Below are 19297 nucleotides of genomic sequence, written 5' to 3'. Positions count from 1 at the left end.
TATTATGGTTTTTCCTTAGTGCTAAACGACCTTGGTTTTAGCTCGGCTGTGAAGGCTACTGAGCAGTTGAGCTCCCTCCCTTAAATCCGAATAGGACATCCTTCTCCCTAGAATGTGTTTTCCTCACTTATCTCTAAGCATGGCAATTGCTACCCGACCCGCGAAACAGTAGGGTCAAGTATGAGTTTTTTAAATAAAACCCAAAGCGAGTTCGGGTTGGGTTTTGGTTTTAGTGATACCTGCCCCGAACTCAGACCCAGACTTGAACCGTTAAACTAAAATTACCAAAAAACCTAATATATATATATATATATATATATATATATATATATATAAACTTATTCAGAAAACCCTAATCTTATCTCATTCTCTCAATCTTATCTGAGTTGCCACCCACCCTCTCTCAATCTCCAGTCACTTTCACCTACATAGCCACACAGCCACACGGTCACAGCCTCACTACCATCTCCCTCAACTCCTCAAGTCGTCACTCTTACCGACCCATACAGCCATACTCACGGCCTTACCACCGCCCCCCTCAATTGCTCCCACTCTCCCTCCTTCTTGCACTTTCACCTCACCGTCGACGCCGACTCCCCCTTTATCATTGACTCATCAACTCACCGTAACTCACTCTCAATGATTTGGATTTGTTCTCCACTAGTTTTTTTAGGTTCGTTGCCATTCTTGTTTCTCAATGATATGTTCTTCTCTCTCTTTTTTTTTTTGGTGTGATTTTTATGTTTGTGTTTGTGTCAGAATTTCTGTGTTTGTGTTTGTGATTTTGAAAGGGAAAATCTTAAATTTGAAATTTTGTTTTTGTGATTTCTGTGTTAGGATTTGTGTTTGTGTTTGTGATTTTGAAAGGGAAAATCATAATCATAAATCTAAAATTTGTGTTTTTGATTTTTGTGTTTGTGTTTGTGTGTTGTGATTTTGGATCGAGCATGATGGGACGGGGCCCACAGGATCCCGACGGGGCAGGTTTGGGGGCCTAAAAAAAAACTGTTTATTAAAGGGGTGGGTTCAGGTAACAGGGGTGGGCTCACAAGGCGGGTTCAGGCATAAAGAAACTCGCCCCGAACCCAACTCGTTGCCATTCCTACTTCTCTCGTGTCTCTCTCCCTAATTTTGTTCCAACCTCTTATTTCCCTTACCTTCCCTTTAATTATACCCTTCTTTGAGTGGGGGCATCATAATGAGCAAATATTTTGAGCTAGTGATCCCCACCGTTTAGTTGGTATGAGTGGCTTCTTCAGTGAGGGTCACTGTTGCCCAGGGTCAAATCCTGTGTTAGTGAAATGACCTATTTTCTGAGGTGGAGGTGACTTCCTAGTAACTTGTGCCGAACACCGGGTTCATGCTCAGCGAGTGCAATTCCTTAAAGCACTATCCAAGGTCCTCAGTTATAGGGATTTGTAGAGGCGTAAGTTGATAAGTCCTCATCCTAGGCTCCCTTCTAATACGTATTTTGGCTGTGTAGGCCATGACAGGGTCGAAATTGTTAGGACATATTTGATTCAATGTTACGAACATATGTCAATATTTTATGTAATTGGCTAATCTTTTGACAAAATGTACTTTACTTGTAATTGGGTAGATCTAGGATGTGTTTAATACTTCAAGGAACAAGGTTTCAAGTTTAAGTGTTAAAACCATGCAAGTCTATCTAAGAAACAAGTGAAAAAGTGCTGGATTTTAAAGCTTGACAGCTAGCATCTATTGAGGTTTAAAAGTTGTTTCAGCCCGTGACTCGACAGCTAGCTCGATAGATGGCTATCTATTGAGGTTTATGAAATTCAATTTTTCAAAGTTGATTTCACCCCAATCCGTGAGTATGTGTTTAGGCCTTCTTTTCTCACAACTCTAAACATATATAAGGATTATTTTAAGATCCATCAAATGTTGCATAGTTACATGAGTGTGAAGCAAAGTTTTGTTCATGCAAATTGTGACCGGAGACAGAATTTGCCCTAATTCATCTTTTTATTAAAGAAGTTGTTGTGTTTGTACACCTTAGGGTTTTGTGACCAAGGAGCTTCGTGATCTTCATCGTGTGATGAACTGAAAAACTTTGCAGCCAACATCTTTCTCAAGTTGGTGATCAAGTCGTGTACTGGGATCCATGCATCTATTGGTTAGTCACTTACTGGGAGCCATGCATTGAAAATGAAAGATTGTCACTATAGAATAAGTCCAATTGGGTATTGGGGTAAGGGTTCAACTATATGTTGGTATAAGGTACTAGGATTCTTTTACTTGTAACCGCTTGTTGTGATAATGGTGGAATTTCGGGAGTGGTGACCTTAAAATCACCCGGTGGGGTTTTTGCTGTGTTGGTTTTTCCCATTCGTAAACAAATCACCGTGTCAAATTTATTTTCCGCTGCATACTTAGGTCAATTGGTGATTTGTTTGTGCTACCACGTGTTTGCATGTTAATTAACTTAATTAATTCACTTGGCTAAATTAATTGGTTAATTAATCACAAGGGGTCAATTCGTTTTTGGCCTATCAAATGGTATCAGAGTAGGCACACTCTGATTAGAGTTAATCTTTACTGTGTGAACCATTGACACCTATTTTTCATGAATAGAGTACGCATAAGAGTTTTCTTGTAGTCATTAGATGAAAAGGTGTGGCAAGTTGTGGAGATAGGTTGGACCAAGCTTACGGAAGCGCCGGTCGACTGGGATGATACTAAAATCAAGGCGATAAACTTGAACAGCAGGGCATTGAATGCTTTATTCAGTGCAGTCATTAATGAGAAATTCAAAAAGATATCTGTAAGGTTGAATTTATTCAACCATCTAATTGGCTTTATTCCGTGCCAAATTTGCTTGTATTTCAGCATTTAGTAACCCTGTATTTAGGTGGGATTGTTGTAAGGGTAGTGAGTGAGATAGTGTGAAGATTGCTCAAGAGTGTGCAAGAAAACAGAGTGTCGCGGCTGGGACTCGCGGCTGGACTCGCGGCTTCAACCCGCCAGAAGATGCACACGTGCCAAGCATGCTGGAAGATGAACAGTCATGCTAGCTGGAGCACTACAGGACAAAACAGGACAACTGGCCATACGGTTAACTCGCGACTGGAACTCGCGACTTAGTCAAGCCGCGAGGTCAAGCCGCGAGCCACCCCTGTTTTGGAAAAACCTGACGTTTCGCATTCCACTCCTCTTCAGTATAAATACCCTTTTAACCCACGATTGAAAGAGAGCTTCCAGAGAGAATTTTGAGAGAGAAACCCTAAAGAAAAACCAGATTGTTTCACCCACAATCTCTACCTTAGAGTCTCATCAAAATCCCTCACTCTCTTCCTCTCCATTGTCAAATCCTTGAGAGGCCATTATACCAAACCTGGTTCTCACCATTATCATCTCTGTGAGACAGACGTTTGGAGTTCTGGGAAGCAGTTAGGAAGGAGCCAATCTTTATTGGTTGATGCTACGGTGTAGTAGCGGAATTCGGAAAGCTAGAAAAGAAAAAGGTTCGGCGCAACCTCGTTGGAGCAAGAAGCTTGGAGGGCTTAGGTGCACTGGGTAGATTAGGCTTGGAGGGTCTATTGCTGTCCTTGTATCCCAACTGTATTTTCTAGTGGATTGATTACCGCTTGGAGGGCGGCGGAGAGGTTTTTCGCCGAGGTCTTCGGTTTCCTCTTCGATAACATATCTGGTGTTATCGCTGTGTTTGCATCTTCCTTCCTCTCTATCTCTGCCTTTACATTATCTGCTGTGGTTTATTTTGTTGTGGCTTAGATAGTTGTTTAATCAATTCCATGTTATAGCATATGTTAAGTTTCCGCACACTAGTTGTTTAACATATTGCTGTGTTGATTAAATTGGTTTTTGGGGGTCTAAACGTTCAAAAGTGTTTTTGTACACGTTTTTGAACTTTCAATTGGTATCAGAGCGGGTACACATCTGTTTGGTTTCATTACCATTGTGTGATCCTTGACTCCCTTTCTTTTTGAGATGGATAGGTCTCAATCCCTTAATGCACCTCCATATTTTGATGGAAGTAATTATGCATTTTGGAAGGTTCGTATGAGAGCCTTTTTATGCTCTATTGATGAATCCGTGTGGGATGCTGTTGAGATGGGTTGGACCAAACCTGAAGCAGCCAAATCCACATGGGATAAGGCAGCACTTACTGCATCTAATGCTAACAGTAAAGCACTAAATGCTATTTTCTGTGGTGTGTCTCCAGATGAATTTCACAGGATTTCTCACATTATTATTGCCAAAGATGCATGGGAGATTCTGGAAACAACTTATGAAGGCACGAAGAAGGTGAAAGATACCAAGTTACAAATGCTGACCACTCGGTTTGAGGAGCTCAAGATGAGTGAGGATGAGTCTTTCGACTCGTTCTATGGGAAGTTAAATGAAGTGGTTGTCAGCAAGTTTAACTTGGGGGAGAAGATGGAGGACTCTAAGATTGTAAGGAAGATCCTTCGATCATTGCCGGAAAGCTTCCGTGCTAAAGTGACAGCCATTGAAGAGAGCAAGGATCTTGACGACATCAAGGTGCAGGAGCTGGTTGGTTCTCTACAGACCTATGAAATGTCGCTGCCAAATCAACGGAAGGGTAAATCCATTGCTCTAAAGACCGTTAATGAGAAGGTGGAAGATCAAGGCTCGTCAGGAGAAGATATGGTTGACAAGGATGTAGCCTATCTTGTTAAAAATTTCAAGAAGTTTTTGAAATTCAAAAACAATGGAAAATTTGATGATAAGAGAAATTTCCAAAATTCTGGAAGGGAGAAGAGGGATTTCAAGAGGAATGATGGAAAAGAATCCCAATCCACACAAAGTGTTACTTGTTTTGAATGCAACGGGCATGGACACTTCAAGAGGGAATGTCCTAACTATTTGAAATCAAAAGGCAAGGTGTATGCCACGACCTTGAGTGATTCAGACTCGTCCGACTCAGAATTTGAAGAGAGCTGTGATGGAGAAGGGAACTACTCAGCTTTCATGACTATTGCTCATGTTGAGTCTTCGGATGAATTGAATTTGCTTGTTCAAGACCTTGGAGAACATAGTGAGGATGACTCACTAGGAATTGCTGAAGAATCTGAAGCTGAAGAAGAAGAAAGATGAAGAAGGCTGAGGAGGACTACAAAAGTCTCCTAATCCGGTATAGGGAGGCCAAATGCGAGATTGAAACTTTGAATGGTGAGCTCTCCGAAGCTTACACTAAAGTTAGATTTCTTGAAAGTGAGGTTGTTCAAGCAAATGCAAAAATAGAGAGGGTCACCACCAAGAAGCTTGATGATGTTATATCATCTCAAAAGAGCTTCTCAGACAAATCCGGACTGGGATATACCGGAGGAAGTAGCTCAACTGGAAATGTCACTAAAGAAGTGAAGTTTGTGAAGTCCAAAGATCCAGTTGTAGCTGACTCTACGAGTGTGAACCTCGAGGTGGAGAAAAAGAAGAATGTGGTGGACCAACGGATGCTGAATCATCGGAATCAGTCTATGGGCAGGTCCGAGTCTCGTGCCAAGTCACGTCCACGACCACAAAGAGGTCCTAGAGGAATGTATGTGTGCCATTATTGCGGACTTCAAGGGCACACTCGACCGAATTGCCAAAAGCTGAGAGCAAAGAACAGTGCTACTCCTCAAAGGTCAGGAGGACCAAGAACTGATAGGAGAACTTGGGCAGGGGATCAACCTAGAGAGCAAAATGGAGATCCCGGAATGATGGACGTGATGAAGATGATTGGTGCATTCACCAACTGCTTGGAAAGCTTCTCACGAAGGTTTGAAAGCCCTAACTCCCGTACCCAATCCTTTAAGGAAATCACCCCAAACGCAAGTGCCGTGTGGGTGAAAAGGGGTACTCATGCATAAGCATTACAACATGTCCATGCATTAATACTTCCTGTGCTTTGTGACTATGTTTGTTTGGTATGCTTGTTGGTTTTGATTTCGTTTGTTTGTTTGTCTTCTTGTGAATATCTCTTAATTGTGTTTTATCAATCTTTTTGTTTCTTGAGTCAAAAATCCAAAAATTACATAAAAATTTGAAAATCAAAAAGCTTGATTGACTTTGTTGAGTTTTGTCTTAAAACTCGTTTTGCCGTGTACCTTTGTGCTAATGGCTTTGTGCATTTTCGAACATTACTTGTTTTCATGCACTCATATCACTATGGGAAAAATCTTGAAATCTATGTGATTGTTGTAAATAGATCTTCAAACTTGTCATGAATGATTAGTGAATGGTTATGTTGATCTTGAAACATGCATAGACTTGTGTCTATATCTCTTCCCATTTTTTATTTTTTTTGCTAAAAAGAGCTCACTAAATGTAAATCTCCAAATGAAAAGAGATATTGAGCTGCAAAAGCCTGTCGCACATTCTAGTATTTGACTAGGAAAAAGGGTAAGCGACCTTATATCAAAAGTGAAATTTCTTTCAAAAAGGCCAAAGGCCTGTTCTTCAAAGAAAAATGTTGTCTATACCTCTCACAATGAGAGATGATTGCCTCAAAAGATCAAAGGTTATGGCTGAAAGTGGAGTCAAATGAAAGGCTCCAAGTTATGTTATCAAGTTGTGTGGGAAGTCATATATTCATATTTCTATAATTGAGATTGGTCACATGATCTAGTGCTAATTGTGTATGCCTTGGTTGAATTGATCATTGAAGCTTCTCATTAGACAAATGACTATTTCATTGTTGATATCCACACACAACACACAAGTTTATGTTTGATAAATGCCATATTCATTTGTGTGATTGTACTTGATAAAATGTGTTTTCACATGCTCAATCTTTGTTAATTCAAGCACAAAAAGATTTTTGAGTGTTTTAGGTGTTTTTGGAAAGTGTTTTGCTGGAAAAATCTGAAAATTTCAAAAATACAGTTTTGCCCTGTTTTGGCGGCTCAGTCGCGGGTATGTCAAGTCGCGAGCTTCAGTTGCATCTTCGCTGGTCTGTTTTGGCGACTTGTTCGCGAGTGGAAGGTCCAGTCGCGAGATTCACTCAGAGATTTTCGCGGCTCAGCTCGCGACTCACTCGCGGGTAGACCTTCCAGTCGCGAAAAACACTTAGAAAATTTTTTTAAAATTTTCCTCTTGTGTGCTTTGGCGGCTTGAGCTGGCGACTGTGTGGCGACTTGAACCAGTCGCGAAAATCGCGTGTTTTGCAGAAACAGGAGCAGTTTTTAAACCTCTTTCAGTTTTCCCTCGAACTTTTGTAACTGTTCACCTTCTCTTAAAACTGCTGTTTTCTCCCAAACCTCTTCGTGAATCCATTTTTCAAACCCTTTTGGTGCTTCATTTCTTCTCCAAATCATCAAGAAAAGGTATGGGTTTTGATTTTTCAATCTCAGTTTCTTTTTCCCTGCATATTTCTGTTACTGTTTGGACTGGTATTGTGTTCGTTATTCTTATCTCTATGTGTAATGGGTATGGAGTATCCTGTTTTTGATATTGTTCTCACCCGTTTTCATGCTGAGCAGTCAATGTGTTTTTCATTGTTCTGAATTTTTGCTGATTATTGAATCTGAGAATCTTTTCTGAAATGGGTTTGGTGTTTATGTGACTTACTCATTACTCTTGCCTGAATATTGATGTGTGGATGTTAGGTTTCTTCATGATTGAAATATTTTCCCCATGTTCATGTCTCTGTTGGAGTGATGTTTGTTATCTGTTCTAAATGTTCATATGCTGTTTGTTATTGCATATCATGGTCATGTTAACCTGTCTCAATGACAGTTGTGGCGTCTCTCTTTGTCTTGGTGCACTTTCACCAAGTTTGATGCACGTATTAGTTTGTGCTTTTGTGTTTTTGTTGGAAGGATTGGTTGGGTCTGCACTATATTCAGTCTGGGTTTTTATATTGAAATATTGTTTATACTGAATCTTGTTGACAATTTTTAGTGGGGTATTGTTGCTTGGTTCTTTTTCTGTTGGCCTGTTCTCGTGCAGATGTCTCGTCGATCTTCCAGGGGTAAAGACATTGTTTCTGACGAACCAGCAACCCCAGTTGCTAAAAGGACTCGTCTTTCATCTCAAGCATCTCAAGATCCCAATGAGGATAGATTCAGAGTTCCCCTGAACTCACACGCCTACTCAAATGTGTTTGACAAATCAACAACTATAGTGGAGCGGGTAGTAGAGTTCAACACCTTAGGGACTACTTTCATCCCTCGAATCTTTGAGAAACGAGACTGGGCAAACTTGTTCGGAAACTTTGATGATCCAATGGATGAGCTGGTCAAGGAATGCTTCTCCAATGCATCTGATCTTGGACCTATTCTCATTTTCTGGGTCAGAGGAACTGAGTTTAGTGTTACCCCAGACTCCATCGCAGATCTTCTCGGCATCACCAGACCTCAGAATGTGAATTTAACTCCCTATGATGAACGAAATCCAGAGGTTGGGGAAATTCTACAAATTCTAGGACACGATCATGAGGTGTCTAGTGCAGGAACTTCCATCAGCACCGCAAAGTTTGCACTTGAGTTGACCACACTGAAGTTGATCATGTTCACCAATCTCTACCCACTGTCCAACACTACATTCATCAATCTTGGGAGAGCTATATTTCTGTGTGATCTCATTACCGGAGCCCCCATTGATATATGTGCTCACATCTACTACAACCTGAGGAAGACCGCTTGTCGATCTACAGCTCGAGGAATCATTCCATTTTGCAGTCTCGTCATGAAGCTCATCCTTAATGCAGGCATTACTCCTCCTGCAGATGGTAAAATGTTGACTCGTCAACGTCCCATTTCTTTGTTCACTCTTCAAGCGAGCAGAAGTCACTCCTCCAAATCACCAAGACATGCTCACATCTCTCCGGGTCCTTCATTTGCCCCTGACTCAGAGACACCTGCACATACCACATCTGCATCTCGTGATGTTCCTGAAGCTTCACCGACTGGTATTCCGCAAGCACAAACTGCTTCTCATACTGACAGAGTTGGCAGTGTTCTTGAGCATATTCAGAAACGAGTTGATGAGCTTGTGGCACTTCTCTACTCCACAAACAACCATGTCCAAATGCGCCTCGAGACTATGGAGAATCAGCTAGATGAGATTCAACGGAAGTTGGACGAGAGTCTTTAGCTATTCGTGACAAAAAGGGGGAGAGCATTCAGTAAGGGGGAGAAAAGTTCAAAGGGAAGTGTGCATAGTGATAGGGGGAGTACACACACACACATATTTTTGTTTTCGTCTTATCTTCTAAACTAATGGTTATTTTGGTTTTGATACACTGTGTTTTGGTGTATAACTGTTTCTAACTCTTTTCATATACTCTTGGTTTAATCTTTAATATATTTGGATGATGTTATTCAGGTATTTGTTGGTCTGTACCCATATGCTTTTGTAAGCTTTTAGGGTTATGGCTTTATGCATAGTTTGTAGGCCTTGTGGTTTGTACCATGCTTAAGTGCAGCCTTTATGCTATGTGATATCAGTATTTTAAATCTAAATGTTCTGCATTGTGGTTTATGTACTGTCACTCTTGTGCCCTTGTAGGATTGTTCCTAGATGCATATGCCTTGTGTGCTATGCATTGGTTGAGTGTTGTACATACAAGTGTCTTGCCTTGTGCTTGTTAACTTGTATGTCCTTGTGATTCATTCCAAGTGTGAATGAACACTGTGATCACTACCTTGTGGTGTTCACTTGGTTGATCAAGCCATGGTTTGTTTATTAACTCCATCTTTGCTTGATCTCATATTGCCTGTTTCATATGCATTTATAATTTTCTGCTTACAATGATCATGGTGTATTGTTGTGTTTCAGGAGTTTATGTTCATATGATTCAAGTGCTTCACAGCTTCTAGAATTAGGTGTGAGTGAGTTTTGATCAACTGTTCCCAACTCACATGTTAAGTCTAGAGTCTGTTTTAGGGTTTTGTCACGGAATAGCCAAAGGGGGAGATTGTAAGGTTGAATTTATTCAACCATCTAATTGGCTTTATTCCGTGCCAAATTTGCTTGTATTTCAGCATTTAGTAACCCTGTATTTAGGTGGGATTGTTGTAAGGGTAGTGAGTGAGATAGTGTGAAGATTGCTCAAGAGTGTGCAAGAAAACAGAGTGTCGCGGCTGGGACTCGCGGCTGGACTCGCGGCTTCAACCCGCCAGAAGATGCACACGTGCCAAGCATGCTGGAAGATGAACAGTCATGCTAGCTGGAGCACTACAGGACAAAACAGGACAACTGGCCATACGGTTAACTCGCGACTGGAACTCGCGACTTAGTCAAGCCGCGAGGTCAAGCCGCGAGCCACCCCTGTTTTGGAAAAACCTGACGTTTCGCATTCCACTCCTCTTCAGTATAAATACCCTTTTAACCCACGATTGAAAGAGAGCTTCCAGAGAGAATTTTGAGAGAGAAACCCTAAAGAAAAACCAGATTGTTTCACCCACAATCTCTACCTTAGAGTCTCATCAAAATCCCTCACTCTCTTCCTCTCCATTGTCAAATCCTTGAGAGGCCATTATACCAAACCTGGTTCTCACCATTATCATCTCTGTGAGACAGACGTTTGGAGTTCTGGGAAGCAGTTAGGAAGGAGCCAATCTTTATTGGTTGATGCTACGGTGTAGTAGCGGAATTCGGAAAGCTAGAAAAGAAAAAGGTTCGGCGCAACCTCGTTGGAGCAAGAAGCTTGGAGGGCTTAGGTGCACTGGGTAGATTAGGCTTGGAGGGTCTATTGCTGTCCTTGTATCCCAACTGTATTTTCTAGTGGATTGATTACCGCTTGGAGGGCGGCGGAGAGGTTTTTCGCCGAGGTCTTCGGTTTCCTCTTCGATAACATATCTGGTGTTATCGCTGTGTTTGCATCTTCCTTCCTCTCTATCTCTGCCTTTACATTATCTGCTGTGGTTTATTTTGTTGTGGCTTAGATAGTTGTTTAATCAATTCCATGTTATAGCATATGTTAAGTTTCCGCACACTAGTTGTTTAACATATTGCTGTGTTGATTAAATTGGTTTTTGGGGGTCTAAACGTTCAAAAGTGTTTTTGTACACGTTTTTGAACTTTCAATATCCTCTACTGAAACTACTAAGGAAGCATGGACCATTCTCCAGACAACTTATGAAGGAACCAAGGTTGTCAAGGATTCAAAGCTTCAAAGGCTTACCACGAGCTTTGAAGAGATTAAGATGGAGGAGGATTAGTCATTCGATGAGTTCTATGCCAAGCTAAAGGACATAGTAAACCCAGCCTTTAATTTTGGGGAAACCATTCCCGAGCCCAAAATTGTTAGAAAGGTGCTCAGATTTCTACTTGAGAGATTTCATGCCAAGATCACCGTGATTGAGGAATCAAAGGATATTGACAAAATTCCTTTGACAGAGTTGGTTGGCAATTTGCAGACCTATGAGTTGGGTTTGACAAGGATTGGAAAATCAAGCAAGAGCAAGAGCATGGCATTGAAGGGCAAGAGCAATGATACTGATGAGTCTTCAGACGATGAAGATTCTAAAATGAAGTCCTACATTACAAGGCAATTCAAGAAGTTCATTAAGAATGCCAATGGGAAAGGCTTCGACAAGGACCATAGGTAATCCAGTTCCTCACAATTCAAGAGTCAAGACAAAGGGAAGAAGGATGCTAGGGATGGCGGTCAGAACACTTTTCCCACAAGACCAAAATGCTTTGGGTGTCAGGGTTTCGGTCACATGGAACAAGAGTGTCCTACGTATCTCAAGACTATTGGGAAGAGCAAGGCACTTGCTGCTACGTTGAATGACACTAAGCCTGAGGATGATTCTGATAATGAGGATGATGGAATCCTAAATGCCTTCACTGCTACTGTAAATCCTACTGAAGGGATTGTTGAAGATGTTGATGAAAAAGAGGAATTGGTGGAGTCTAAATTTGAAAAGATGGATGAGCAAGATGACATCCACACAGCCTATGCAATGTTATACAAGATCTTAGAAAAGCATGAGAAGTTGTATAGGTTGGCCACCAAGAAGCTTAGTGAAGTGGAGCTTGAAAGAGAAGAAATCTCCACAAAGTTTGATGAAGCAAATCAAACCATTGGAACACTGAGATTCGAGAATAATTTCTTGGGTGAGAAGACCAAGAAGCTTGAGGTGGAATTGTTCCATGTTAGAGCCCAGTTGGAAAGGACTTCAATTGCAAAGCTCGATGAGATGCTCAGTCTTTAGAAATCTGCTTCCAATTGGTATGATTTCTTTTCTCCTAGTATTGCTTTTGCTATTATTACTGTTTTTGTTCTTCCTGCTAATAATATTGAAACTGAGAACAATGATGTTAAAAATAAATTAGCTAGTGAGAATATAGACAAGGTTAAATCTATCTTAGGAGCACCCCCTAAATTTGATAAAAAAGAGATTAAAAACCCTAGGACTAAGAAAGGAAATACTTAAAAGCCCAGACAGAAAAAGTAGCATTTTTGTCATCACTGTAGAGCAGCTAAACATACTTGACCTAATTGCTATAAGTGGTTAGCCACTCAACAGAGCAACAACATGATCTTGTCAGGAAACTAGAATCAGCTTCCATCCTCCTTTGCTCCTCTTGGAGATCTTCTCAAAACCCTCATGTTCCTTTCGAACTTGAATGGTTTCCATTCTTCCCCCTCACCGCCGAATCAAGGGTTTGCTAAACGGAAATGTTCTTCCAACGTGTGGAAGGAAAAAGAATCCAGGTGATTCTGTCACTTTCTCTCTCTCTCTCTCTCTCTCTCTCTCTCTCTCCCTTTTTTTTGTTTTTTTTTTTTGTTTTTGCATTTCTTCTGTGTTTTGCTTTCGTGTTTTGAGTTAGTTTAGTTTTATGCATTTTTTTTTGTTTAACATGTTTTTGTTTTTTTTTTATTTTTTTTTATTTTTAGTTTTGCTTTATTTTGTTTTCATAAAAAAAAATGAAAAAAAAAAAACACAAAAAATAGTGTGTATATGTGTATATTGGTACTTGTGTACCTTGGATGGCTATTGAAACAAAGTTTTCTAAACTTTATATCTTTTGTACCTTAGATGAGCATTTCTATGCACAACTAAGCAAGTGAGCTTTGTGGCTCATATTTGTGATGAGTAAGATTAAGTAATCTCTTGTACTTAACACTCGTATAACTCTTTTTGACGGGAAGGACTAGAAAATCCTAAGAGAAAGACATAAATAACTATCTCACCACTGTTACCCACCAATCATGAAATGACATTTGTATGCTTCGGCATGGCAAAAATGGAATGTCAAATGCTTAACATCATTGGGTATTTATTTTCTCTCTCCTATATGCCCATGCATGATATGCTTATTAAAAGAAAAATATGCAAAGAAAAATAAAAGCAAAAAGATCAAAATGCTTTATATATGATTGCAAGCACATCTTTTACGAGATATGGGAGTTATAGGATGTACCTCGAACGTGATAGTCCTCATCAAACAGTTATGATTGTGTGTGAGTTAAAGTGATTTTCTCATATCTCAAATTGTCATAGCATATAGACACTTATGTAATCTTACGATATTTTTCACACACAACACGTAAAATTCTTTGCTACTTTTGATACATGTGCATGTATAATGGGATTTGGCCATTACAGGAAATACATATGTCAATGTATGTTCACTAAACTGTCTTGACTTGTTTTTGAAATATAAAATTGGTTAGAATTTTTTAGTGTTTGTGTGTTTTGGATCTATGTGCTTAGCATTTTTCTTGATTGAGAGATGATTCTGAGAGCTTAAAATGTTGTTTGGATCTTTGGTTGAGTAGCATGCTTGATTGTATTCATATCTGTGTTTTCCTCTTCTTTGAAGAACTTTTTTTTAAGCAATCTCGGTAGCTTCTCGATACCTCTTGACAACTAGGCTATCTATTGAGACCCTTCAGCTTCTTTTTATCACATTCTCGATAGCTACTTTGATCCATCGAGAAACTTTCTAACCTCTCGATAGCTGCTCAACTGCTTCCTCGATCTATCGAGCTTCATTGTTGAGGAAACCTCTAGATAGCTCCTCGAAAGCTAAAAGGCGAGTTTGAAACCTTGATAGCTCTTGATCCATTGAGGTTTATGAAGTTTTTATATAAGTGATCCTCGCAATTTCTCACTCACTTTTCTCGATCACTCTCAATCCATTGAGCCTCTTCACCTCCCAAATCACCCTTAAATCACTCCAAATCTTTTCCTCACTCCTTTGGTTTTGATCTTGCATTTTTCACTGGTATGATCCTCTTTTCATCATCTTATCATACATTTCATGCATTTTTGAACTAACTTTTGGTGTTTTTGGAAAATTTTGAGGTTTTTCAAAATCAATGAAGTTTTTGTGAAAATTTTGAGATGGGTGTTGCTTCAATGAGTTTAAAACTTCATGCATTACATCACACTTGCATTATAACTATATTTTCATGCATTTTAGATGTGTGCTATATATGTTGAACTATTTGTGTGCTGTTAGGATTGGATTGGGCTGAGCCCATGATGTAATTAAGTTTGCATGTCACATGTTCATGCATTTTCATGCATATGTACCTTCAATTCTTTATATTTTGATATATTGTCTTGTTGGTGTTTTTTTGATTGTCTCTCTCTCTCTTTCTTGCGTTAGTCTGCTCTATGGCACCTAAATGCAAATCCACTCCGTTTCGGAACCCTCTTCGTTCCAAGGCATCTTCTTTTTCTTTTCCTTCGGCTATCATACGGATCCTTCTCCATTTTTCTGTCTCTTTTCCTGCGTCCCCTTATTTCTCGATCATGGGTGACATAGATAGGGCTACCGTTGGACAGAGTAAGGATTAGCTTCGACCGAGGCGGCCATAGACAGAGACAGTTGCTCCTCCAGCTTCTACTACTCCTTCATCTTTTGCAGGTGGAGTGACACTTGAGGCCATCATGGCATAGCTTGTGCACATGGGTGCTCGCCTTGACACTTTCAGTGATGAGTTGTGTTAGGTGAACACCCGTGTTGGTTGTATCGTACGGCGACATGCTATCATGGGTGGTTTCACTGTCGCTTCTTCTCCATCTCCACCGGTGTCCAAGGATGAGAGTAACGATGGCTCTAGCAATGAGGATGCTGATGAGGATGATGGTGCTAGTTCGCCTAGTGATAATGAGATGTTTACTTGATGTACTTGCCCTTTGTCACTCGTGACAAAAAAAAGGGAATAGTTTTGAGATGAGAGTAGTCATACTCATAGCGGGAAGGTTAGTATAGGAGATTTTGTGATAGGGAGTGTGTATATGAGGGATGTAGTGAGGATTCTTGTATCTTTTCTTTTATTTCTATTTTAGATACATTATTTCTTTGTATATTGGTCTTGCGACCACTTGACATACATTGTACTTATATTTGGTTTATATATATATATATATATATATTGATGTATGTTATTCACTTTTCTTTCCATGTGCTGTTTCTTTTCTTTCTTTATACACATGTTTCTTATATAATGTATACAATCTTATATTTCTGTTTCACACTAAGATGCCTTGATGAGTTTTGTTTAAAGTGTTTCAGAAATATAGGTTGTCAAAGTCTACTTGCCATAAACTCTCTTCTTGTGAAGTTTTTCAGGAGTTTGTGTTAGGATAGATTTTATTGTATTCAACAAGTAAATATGAGTTGAGTGATTTATGACTTCTCTCATATGTTCATTTGTTTGCTGTGGTTTTGTCACGGATTGCCAAAGGGGTAGATTTTTAGGACATATGTGATTTAATGTTAGGAATATATGTTAATATTTTATGTAATTGGCTAGTCCTTTGACAAAACACATTTTACTTGTAATTGGATAGATCTAGGATGTGTTTAATACTTCAAGGAACAAGGTTTCAAGTTCAAGTGTTAAAGCCATGTAAGTCTGTCCAAGAAATAAGTGAGAAAGTGTTGGATTTTAAAACTCAATAGCTAGCATTTATCGAGGTTTAAAAGTTGTTTTAGCCTGTGGCTCGACAACTAGCTTGATAGATGGCTATCTATTGAGGTTTATGAAATTCAGTTTTTCAAAACTGATTTCACTCCAATCTGTGAGTATGTGTTTAGGCCTTTTTTTCTTATAACCCTAAACATATATAAAGATTATTTTAAGGGCCGTTAAAGGTTGCACAGTTGCACGAGTGTGAAGCAAAGTTTTGTTTATGCAAATTGTGACCAGAGACAGAATTTGCCATAGTTCATCTTTCTATTGAAGAAGCTGTTGTGTTTGTACACCTTAGGGTTTTATGACCAAGGAGTTTCATGACCAAGGAGTTTCGTGATTTTCATCGTGTGATGAACTGAAGAACTTTGCAGCTAACATACTGGGATCCGCGCATCTATTGGTTAGTCACATACTAGGAACCGTGCATTGAAAATGAGAGATTGTCACTACAGAACAAGTCCAATTAGGTATTGGGGTAAGGGTTCAACTGTAGGTTGGTATAACGTACTGGATTCCTTTACTTGTAACCGCTTGTTTTCATAATAGTGGATTCTTGGGAGTGATGACTTTAAAATCACCTGGTGGGGTTTTTGCCGTGTAGGTTTTCCTTATTCGTAAACAAATCACGGTGCTAATTTAATTTCCACTGCACTTTAGTTAATTGGTGATTTGTTTATGCTACCACACATTTTGCATGTTAATTTAATTAGTTAATAAACTTGACTAATTAATCAATTAATTCATCATAAGGGGTTAATACATTCTTGGCCTATCAGAAATCATAATGAACAGGGCCCAATTACTTTGGGGAGTGGCCTACAGTTCTTGGTAAACCACAATGGCCCCCCATGATTTCATCTTCATGTCTTGAAGGTGGGATGTGGTCATGTTAGTCTATATCCTCGGCATGTGGGAGTACGTGCTTAAGTTACCATCGTGTCTTGAGAATGTTAAGGGTCAAGCTATAGATGCGCCAGATGTGACAACTCCTTTCTTTGGCACGCACTTGGCTAGCTGTCAATATCTAATGGCTGTGATTGCTTGCCCATTGGTCTCTCGAGGCATGCAGAGATCGAGGGTGACATGGGCTATGATTTTCCCCACCCAATGCATCTAATTCCGCTCCTCTATAAATATTTGCTTTCTCACTTAGACTGAATTTCTTCAATTTCTCAACTCCAAGTCTTAGAGCTCTCCTTTCCCAAGCCTATTTATCAGACTTTCCTCTTCTTGAGAATGCTCATCTTCCTAATAAGTATCCTATCCTTATCTCTTTAGGCTATTTCTTTCCATCTTTTGATTTCTTAGCAATGGGGTTTGCTGGGTTACTTAGTTCTCAGGCCACCGTAGGGGCTTTTAAGGCTAGGTTCCATATCCCTAAGGATGTACTAATCAAGTACTGTCCTCAGGGAGACAAAATCTAAAAGAGAGCCTAGGGTGACATTTATTACCCTAATGGCTTTGTTAGAAGGGGGGTTTGGTTCCCTTTAGATCCTTTTCTACTTAGCACTCTTAGGTTTTATGATCTAAGCCTCGACCATTTTCACCCAATTTTTTACCTAGTTGTCAGCTGCGTTGGTAGGCTAAATAGATTGTTCGACCTACAGCTGTTCTGGTAGCCTTGGCAAAGGCCACTACTTCAAAGTTAGGTGAAAGTTCAAAAACGTGTACAAAACACCTTTGAACGTTTAGACCCCCAAATTACAACTTAACCAATACAAGCAATATGTCAAACAACTAGTGTGCGGAAACTTAACACATGCTATAATACGAAATTGGTTAAAGACTATCTAAGCCATAACAAAATAAAACCACAGCAGATAATAAAAAGGCAAAGATAGAGAGGAAGGAAGATGCAAACACAAAGACAACACGCGATGTGTTATCGAAGAGGAAACCGAAGTCCTCGGCGAAAAACCTCTCCGTCGCCCTCCAAGCGGTAAACAATCCACTAGAAAATACAGTTGGGATACAAGGATAGCAATAGACCCTCCAAGCCTAATCTACCCAGTGCACCTAAGCCCTCCAAGCTTCTTGCTCCAACGAGGTTGCGCCGAACCTTTTTCTTTTCTAGCTTCCCGGATTCCGCTACTAGATTGTAGCATCAACCAATGAAGATTGGTTCCTTCCTAACTGCTTCCCAGAAGTCCAAACAACTGTCTCACAGTGATGATGATGGTGAGAACCAGGTTTGGTATAATACCTCTCAAGGATTTGACAATGGAGAGGAAGAGAGTAGAGGAATTTGAAGAGACTCTAAGGTATAGATTGTGGGTGAAACAATCTTGTTTTTCTTTAGGGTTTCTCTCTCAAAATTCTCTCTGGAAGCTCTCTTTCAATCGTGGGTAAAATGGGTATTTATACTGGAGTGAGAGAGGAATGTGAAACGTCAGGTTTTACAAAACAGGGGTGGCTCGCGGCTTGACCTCGCGGCTTGACTAAGTCGCGAGATCCAGTCGCGAGTTAACCGTATGGCCAGTTGTCATGTTTTGTCCTGTAGTGCTCCAGCTAGCATGACTGTTCATCTTCCAGCATGCTTGGCATGTGTGCTGCTTCTGGCGGCTTGCAGCCGCGAGTCACCCGCGAGTCCCAGCCGCAAGTCTTTGTTTTTTTGCACACTCTTGAGCAATCTTCACTCTATCTCACTCACTACCCTTACAACAAACCCACCTAAATACAGGGTTACTAAATGCTGAATTACAAGCAAATTTGGCACGGAATAAAGCCAATTAGATGGTTGAATAAATTCAACCTTACATTAGGAATAGTTGAGTAAAGCTCATTTCATGTCTCCCCGATTCCAACAAGAATTCCCAAAGGGAATTCATAAAATTGGGTGGGAATTGGCTCGGCAATGAACTCAATTGTCCGACCTCTCCAAAGAAGGCAAGTTGGTAATTTTATGAGGAATCTCTCCCTTCCCTTTTTTATTCCATTACCGTTGTTTATCGATTCCATTTTTATACTTCCCAGTATTGTTCACTAACTCCCTTTTTTTTTTGTTGGGCATTTCTGTTTTTCGGTATTCAAAATCGAACATCAGCTTTGTGGAAGTCGCTAATCTGAGTCGAATTCTTAGGTCGGAGGTTTTCATTCATTCTGACGAATAACTCCACATTGCCCACCTAGTTCTAGGTTATTCTCCCTTGTACTCCGACTTCTAGAATCCAGGGGACTGGCTCTGAGCTAAAGAACCCCTTGCTAATATATATCAACGTTCGGTTACTGCGGTTTTTACTGAAGCAAGCAAAAAATAAAGATTGGCAGAAGGGGCCAAGAAGAAGAAGAAGTACTTCCCATAACCCTTTTCTGACAGTTCAGCCAAGATGGTATTTTGTGGCGAGTTCCCATGATTGGTTCCAAAGAGGAGGAAGAATAAGAAGAGGAAATGGAAGGAGAAAGAGGAGAATGAAGAGAAGAAGAAGA

The sequence above is a fragment of the Quercus robur genome, chromosome 10 (genome assembly GCF_932294415.1).
Source record: "Quercus robur chromosome 10, dhQueRobu3.1, whole genome shotgun sequence".
Taxonomy (NCBI): Eukaryota; Viridiplantae; Streptophyta; class Magnoliopsida; order Fagales; family Fagaceae; genus Quercus; species Quercus robur.
This window is presented reverse-complemented; position numbering follows the sequence as displayed.